The 8437-nt window shown below is 34.3% G+C and overlaps 1 pseudogene; it reads left to right on the plus strand.

Moving 5' to 3' along the window:
* The first annotated feature begins 397 nt into the window (after positions 1–397).
* Positions 398–1442, plus strand: LOC135965258 (ankyrin repeat domain-containing protein 30A pseudogene; annotated as a pseudogene).
* Positions 1443–8437: the final 6995 nt, after the last annotated feature.

Raw genomic sequence — 8437 nt, forward strand, 5'->3', positions numbered from 1 at the left:
CTCGAGTCATTTCTTTTTTACTTTCATGAATTCATTGTCTTCAAATAAATGTTTGAACTTTGGGGAATTTATTCTCTGTAGAAAATTCAGTGGTTCTTCAACTGATACCTGCTTATGGAAACCCTTTCATTTTATAAATACACAAGTTATTCTTTAATTTCAGAGGAACCATGATATGCCATTTTATTGAGTGCTAGTTAATAGTCTGTTTTCTTTTATTTAGTTTTCTCACACTTAGAAAAATGAAAATGATCTCTTACATGAAAACTGCATGTTGAAAAAGGAAATTGCCATACTAAAACTGGAAGTAGAGACACTAAAACATCAGCACCAGGAGAAGGAAAATAAATACTTTGAGGACATTAATATTTTCAAAGAAAAGAATGCTGAACTTCAGATGACCCTGAAACTGAAAGAGGAAACTAACACAAAGGGCATCTCAGTACAGTGGGCAGCTTAAAGTTCTGACAGCTGAGAACACAACGCTCAGTTTTAAGTCGAGGGAAAAACAAGACAAAGAAATGCTGGAGACAGAAATTGAATCAAACCATCCTAGACTGGCTTCTCCTATACAAGACCATGATCAAAGTATGACATCAAAAAAAACCGGCCGAGCACGGTGGCTCACACCTGTAATCCTAGCACTTTGGAAGGCCAAGGTGGGTCGGATTTCGAGGTCAAGAGATCGAGACCATTCTAGCCAACATGGTGAAACCCCTTCTCTTACTAAAAATACAAAAATTAGCCGCCTGTGGTGGCACATGCCTGTAGTCCCAGCTACTTGGGAGGCTGAGGCAGGAGAATCGCCTGAACCCGGAAGGTGGAGTTTGCAGTGAACCAAGATCGCACCACTGCACTCCAGCCCGGTGACAGAGTCAAAGAAATAACCAAGAACTTGCTTTCCACAGTGCAGGTGATGGTCATTTGCAAGGAAAAATGAATGCTGTTGTGAATAGTATAATATATAACAATGAGAAGCTTCATCAACCACTTTCTGAAGCTCAAAAGAAATCCACAAGCCTAAAACTGAATCTCAATTTTGCAGGAGGTGCTCTAAGAGAAAATACATTGGTTTTAGAAGATGCACAAAGAGACCTAAGAGAAACAGTGTCCGGAAAGCTGAACACATACATCGAAATGAACAAGACAATGTGAAGAAACTCACTGAACAGCAGGAGTCTCTGGAGCAGAGATTATTTCAACTACCATGAAAAATATGTGGCTTCCACAGCAATTAGTTCATGGGCATAAGAAAGCTGATAACAAGTAATATTCGGTCTCTTGAGAGGAAAAAGCAACATCATCTCCTAAAAGAGAAAAATGAGGAGATACTGAACTACTGTAACCATTTAAAAGAATGTATATATCAATATGAAGAACAGAAAGCAGAAAGAGAAGTAAGTATCAAAAAATACAAATATCTTTCAACCTTCCTGAAATAAAGTTTAAACTGATGTTTGGCCTTGGCTACATGCCGAATCTGGTTGAATACATATATAGATGATAAATGTATTTACTTTATCAGCTTAGAAACATGCCTTATTTCCACCAAATGAAAGTTAAAGCTGAGAGAGGTTTTACTCTGAGTAAAGACATTGTGTCACTTATGAAACTTTTAACAGTTTAAAGATTTTTAATAGATTAACATTAATCACATTGGCTTATACTGCTGTAACGAGGGTTTTAATGTCTCTTTGTGGCCATATTTTATGACCACAATGAAGCAGATAATGGGAATGTCCATATGAGCAATGAGTATTTTGAAATTAAGATTCAATTCAGCAATTTACTTTTACAGTTAATTCTAAATTTTCTAGTGGAACTGAAGTGTATTTGAAGTATATTTTGAAATGTGCATTTCTGCATCTTAATACTTTTTTCAGTAGGTTTTTATGTATTTTAGTTGGTAGAATTTTATTTTCATTTATATCAACTTGACTTAAATCTGAACATATTTGAATCTGAAATTATGTATTGTTGTGACCACTCAATTTTTTAAAGGCATCTGTGTTTTATTAAATAATAGCTTAGGACAAATGTAGCAAATTTCAGCAATATCAAAATTGATTTAATCATCCCACTGTTATTTATAATTTACTTTGAATGTTGTTACAAATAATTTGCTCATACTTTCTATTTGAAGGCTCAAAGACTATCATGTGGATAGAACTTTGTCCAGAGAAAGATCACTGTAGCTGTGATTTTATTAGCTTAGCATTGGATCCCCATTTTTCAATTCATGGGGTGTGGCAGGGTTCATGTATAGCACAAAAGAAGTGAGTAGAGGAGAGAAACATAGCAGCTGAGGTCAGGAGAGATGTGGAGACTGGGTTACTTAGGGCCTCTAAAGCCTTTGAAATAAAAACACTTTTATTCTGAGATAGAAATCTATTGGAAACATTTCAGCAGGTGATTGAATATGTGAGGAACTTTGATGTTGATTTGTGTCGCTAATAAAAAAGAAGGAAAGCATTCCACTGTGTGTAGAATTTACCCCCACTAGTCCTGCTCACATATTTTTTTGAGAGTTCAGTAGGTTGTGAAGCATTGCAGATTTGTTAGTGGACAAATGACTAGTGGGATAAATCTGGTGTCTAGTAAGAGAGTACCAGTTTGGTAGAAAGATAACACCTTCTTGTCCTTAAGTGCATTCAGTAATGAGCGGGAATGTGTACACATAAAGAAAATACAGTGAATCAATATATTTGGGGATTTTTTGAAAGTAAATGATGTTCATTTCATAAGATGATTTACAAAATCAATAACAAACATGTCAGGTCATGGTGAGACAATGTAAAAAAATTGGCTGATCTCAATAAACTGTGTGTCTGAGGCTTGACTAGAGGTTATGTCACATTATCACATTAATCTCAAAGATGAGATACAGAATGTAATGAAGAAATTATTTCAAATCAGAAGGCAAGTATGTATTAAATGTAACATGCCAACAGTGAATCTATAGCTGGTTAAATAATATAAATTGTTTCATGATACTAATTTCCTTGGAATATTTCTTTTATATGTTCATTATAATTAGTTTTGTTACAATTTTATTATCTTTATAATGTGTTTGTTTGTTTGTTTGTTTTTGAGACCGAGTTTCGCTCTTGTTGCCCAGGCTGGAGTGCAATGATGCAGTTGCGGCTCACAGCAACCTCTGCCTCCTGGGTTCAAGCCATTCTCCTGCCTTGGCCTCTGGAGTAGCTGGGATTACAGGCACGTGCCACCACGCCCGGCTAATTTTTTGTAATTTTAGTAGAGACGGGGTTTCTCCATGTCAGTCAGGCTGATCTCAAATTCCGGACCTCACGTGATCCGCCCGCCTCAGCTTCCCAAAGTGCTGGGGTTATAGGCATGAGCCACCGCGCCTGGCCTATAACGTGTTTATTTTTAAAACTGGCTGTCATTCTGCAATGTTTTTCTTATGATTACATTTTTTTCTCATAATAGTGTTAAGAATTATGCATCATTTATCCCACAAGATGAGAGACTATTTTTTGGATAAACTGTATTTTTCAGTGATTTATGTTGCCATGGTGAGACAAGCCATATTTAATCAAAGAAGAATGTTTCATGGACTATTCCAGAAAATTATCTTATTTGTTAGCTCTACTTTTCTGAACAGATTCCAAGGACATTATACTATTCTCCAAAATGGAAATGTTTAGGTTAATATACACAGTATTTGAATAGCTAGGCAATCCTTTCATTTAAAAAAAATATATTTTATAAACAGAAATATTTAGATCATTTGAATATTGTATGCATATTCCAAATAGAAAAAGGAAATTTTCTTGATACTGCCATTGGATGTTTAAAAAAGAACTTTATTGGGATAAAATTCACATATCATACAGTTCAGCCATTTAAATTGTACAGCTCAGTGTCTCTTAATATATTCACAGGGTTGTATAACCATCACCACAATCAATTTCAGAACATTTTAACACCCTATAGAGAAAGTACACATATATTAGTCATCACCACCACCGACCTCCATGTTTTTTCACCTTCCCCAGTCCTACACAACCATTGTCTAATTTTTTGTCTTTATAGATTTGCCTGTTCTGAACATTTCATAGAAATGGAGTCATACAATTTGTAGTATTTTATGAGTGGCTTCTCTCACTTAGCGTAATGTTTTTAAGGTTTATCTATTTTGTAGTACATATCAGTACTTCATTTTTATTTATTGTCAAATAATCTGTTGCATGGCTACAGCAGCTATTCATTCATCAGTTGATAATCTTTAGGTTGCTTCTAATTTTGACTGCTATGAATAATGCTACTATGAGCATTCATTTGCAAGTTATTATGTGGACCTGTTTTTATTTTTCTGCCACTGGATTTTATATTTAGTTAATTGGGCTGACTTCCTTATCTCTCTGCTTTCTTTATGCAGTTCCTGAATTTTCAGTTTCTATCCTCATTCGTTCAGACTTGGTGTGCACATTTTCCATTTTCATGAAGCTTTCTCTGACTGTTCTGTCATTGATCTTATGCTTCAGGATGTGTTTTCTAGTCTGTGCAGAACAATTTATTCTTCAGTGTTACATTGCTTTATATTTTCATGAGACATAATCTTGTCTTATTACAAATTTGCCTAAGCAGAGAATAATATCTGACATACATGCTACCTGTTATTGTATAAGTTGAAAATATTCTATCTTACCTGTTGTTACAACAGAATTAAATATACTGATAATTTATTTTTTCAGACATTGACATAGTAAAGTTTTATTCAAACTGCATTTCAATAAATATAAAATCACTTTAATAGAGGAAAATTATTCTAATCAATACTAAGTTTTTCTGGCCATTGAGAAAAATTATGTCTGCATTTAAAAAGTTTCAGATTTTGAAGCTTCAGATTTTAGAATAGAGATTTTCAGACCACAGTACAGGTTCTCCTCAGTTTACAGTGGTGTTACATCTTGATAAACCCATTGTAAGTTGAGAATATTGAGAATGAGAAACATAGAAAACACATAAACTTTATCTAAAGAGAAATGGTTAACAGCAAAGAAAAATTTTAAAAACTAGAAAGAATGCTTAGAGAGAATGAGCATAGTTAGCTCATCCTGAAGTTAGGTGAGTCAGAAATGTTATGGGGACCAAATGAGAGTTTTCAAAAAATGATCTTAGGTATGAATGAACAAACCTGGAATATTGTGAACCGTTGATGACAATCTCTTGAGGGCATCTTTGGAAACCATAATGTAAATATAACTACTTATTTTTAACTTACTGTTAGCATTTAGTATTTTCTGTGTAAAAACTTTTTTGCCAAATAAGTTTTGGCAGTTTAAATTCCACAAATGATACTAATGAAAGTATAAATCATTTTGGGCTGTTTTAAAAAAAGTTCTTATGTTTTCAATCTGTCATTATTGAAATAAAGTGTATAAACTGCATGTTATAGAACGGTTTACACACATATAACTCATGAACTCAAGAGAAATAATATATTTAGGAAAGAAGAGTGTCTAGCTTTTTAATAACAATTTTTATATTTTAAAGTCTGAGGATAGAAAAGAGAAATGTTTTGAATTAATGCAATCTCGGGAGCATAATTTGGATCAAGAAAGAAAAAGATGAATTAGGAAAAGAAATAACTGGGTGAGATTTTAATATTTTAGAACTTTAAAAAGACTTATTAACTATAATTTCAACATATATTAAAACTGAGATACAGATTTGACCTGTATCTGCGTTTTTATAATTAAACTAATTATTCTATTTTAAAATGTTTTCAGAGTCACAGCACAACCTGAAACTTTTTTTGAATATCTAAATATCACGCTTATTCTTTAATGATTTTGGAAACAATAATGACAATGCCTTTGGCATATAATGTCAACTGGACTCTTCATTATCTACTTTCAATTTTTATTTCTGAAGATATTTTTGTTTATATTTGGTAATCTTCCTCTTGGTAGTGCACATATCTGCTATCCTTTAATAGCTTAGAATCTGTTATTTTAAAACATCAAACATTATCTTGAATAACTTTTTGTCTCTTAGATTTTTTTTTTTTTTTTTTTTTTTTTTTAGTTTTTAGATATATTATGGATATTTACTTATTTTACCGGTACCTCCCATGCATACATGAGATATATGTATCACTAACCTTCTGTTGTTTTTGATACACAAACACACGTGTATATATATGTTATAAAAAAGTATGACTTAAAAAAGAGTAAAATGAGTAATTGTGTTTCTACCAGTCAGATTAAAAATGGAATTGTCCTCAGCGCCTTTGAAGCTCCCAACATGGCTGCTTTTCTATTTGATGAGAACTTTAATTTGTTCTCTGATTCCAATTAATATTTTTCTCTCATTATCTTTCTCTGCATGGTTTCATTTTGTTAGCACTGTTCTAGCACAGATCTTTAGCTCTCTTCCTAAAACAGTCTTTAAGTCTTCATGTGATCTCTCTTCTGATTTCTTTTCTTCTAAAACTGTGCCTGTTTCCTTTTCCCTCCTCAACTCAGAGGAGTTTTCCTTTGTTTTTCTACTTTGAATAATCTGTGCACACACGCTTCTTACAGACTGGTCAAAAGGTATCAAAATGTATTTTTGTGTCTTTAGCAAACATCTTATAAATATGCTTTTTTCCCATTGATGCTGATCTTTGAGTGAAAACTCATATTTAGTAGTAGGTTAGTATTTTATATTAACATTAGGTTGGTGCAAAAGTAATCGCGATTCAAAAGCCATGATTTCTTTTGCCCCAATCAAATACTAAAATGAATGTAGTTTATTTATAAAAACTCTACATATGGTTACAATATCAGTCCTTTTTCTGTCACATGTGTTATTAAATTTTCTTCGTATTTACTTACATAAAATTAAGTTTTGTTGGAATGATTTCAAAGTGTGTTACATTGAAACAAATGAGAGAGGATCATAATTTATTGATTTGTTTTTTTGTAGGTTAGAACATGTTTGTTTAAGAAATCATTAAATATTAGTCTGAAACATTTTGACTTATTCTGTGCATTCCTGCAGATATAAGGTTTTAGAAATTACAGAAAAAGGCCGGGTGTGGTGGCTCATGCCTGTAATCCCAGCATTTTGGGAGGCCGAGGTGGGTGGATCATGAGGGTCAGGAGTTGAAGACCAGCCTGGCCAAGATGGTGAAACCCCATTTCTACTAAAAATACAAAAAAAGTTGCCAGGCGTGGTGGCAGGCGCCTGTAGTCCCAGCTACTTCGGAGGCTGAGGCAGAGAATTGCTTTGTTTGAACCCAGGAGACTGAGGTTGCAGTGAGCCAAGATCTTGCCACTGCATTCCACCTGAGCGACAGAGTGAGACTGTGTCTCTTTGCAGAAAAGAAGTTAAAGGAATGTTAAAATGGAGAACTTAATTTCCAGGGAGATTTTAAAACTAGTCTACTTGAAATGGATATTCAGATGAATAAGCTAACGCATAACGTACTTTTTAACTAGTTTTGGGACCAAAAGAAGTGCTCACATACTTGGGGGACATAAAAATCTCTCTCAGTACTTTGAGCAGTGAAAGAGATTTTGTTTTTAATTTTATGGACTTGATTCTAATGGAAAGAATACTTTTTTAATGTATTCTTTTTCTATAAGAAGGGTATACTGGCCGGGCACAGTGGCTCATGCCTCTAATCCCAGCACTTTGGGCACCGAGGTGGGCGGATCACAAGGTCAAGAGATTGAGACCATCCTGGCCAACATGGCGAAACTCCATCTCTACTAAAACTACAAAAATTAGCTGGGCATGGTAGCAGGCGCCTGTAGTCCCAGCTACTTGGGAGGCTGAAGCAGGAGAATCAGTTGAACCCGGGAGGTGGAGGTTGCAGTGAGCCGAGATCACGCCACAGTACTCCAGCCTGACAACAGAGCGAGACTCCGTCTCAGGAAAAAAAAAAAAAAGGTGCTGATTCTATGTCTTGAACCCTAGCCAATGATATAAAAGCAAGCAAGACACCATCCTATGACTTCAAGTCAGTAGTATTGAATTGATTTTCTTGGTAACACTTTGAGATATAATTAACATGCCATGCAATTCACTCTGAGAGTGCACAATTCATTGGCTTTTAGTATTTTCACAGAGTTATACAACCATTGCCGCAATCTGTTTTAGAAGGTTTTCATCACTCTAAAAAGAAATTCTGCATTTCTTATCACCCACCGGTTTCCCATTCCTTGCTCCATTCTAGGGAACCACCAGTATACTTTGTATATATTTGTGTGTTCTAGACGTTTTATCTTGTTCAGATCATAATATGTGGCCTTTTGTGACTAGATTCTTTAACTTCACATAACATTTTCAAGGTCCTGTGTTGTAGCAAGTATTGGCATTTAATTTCTTCTTATTGCTGAGTATATTTTATTGTCTAGTTATATCAATCACTTTACTCATCAGTTGATGGATATTTAGGTTGTTTCCATTTTGGGCTATTGCT

Source organism: Macaca fascicularis, chromosome 10 (assembly GCF_037993035.2).
Source record: "Macaca fascicularis isolate 582-1 chromosome 10, T2T-MFA8v1.1".
Lineage (NCBI taxonomy): Eukaryota > Metazoa > Chordata > Mammalia > Primates > Cercopithecidae > Macaca > Macaca fascicularis.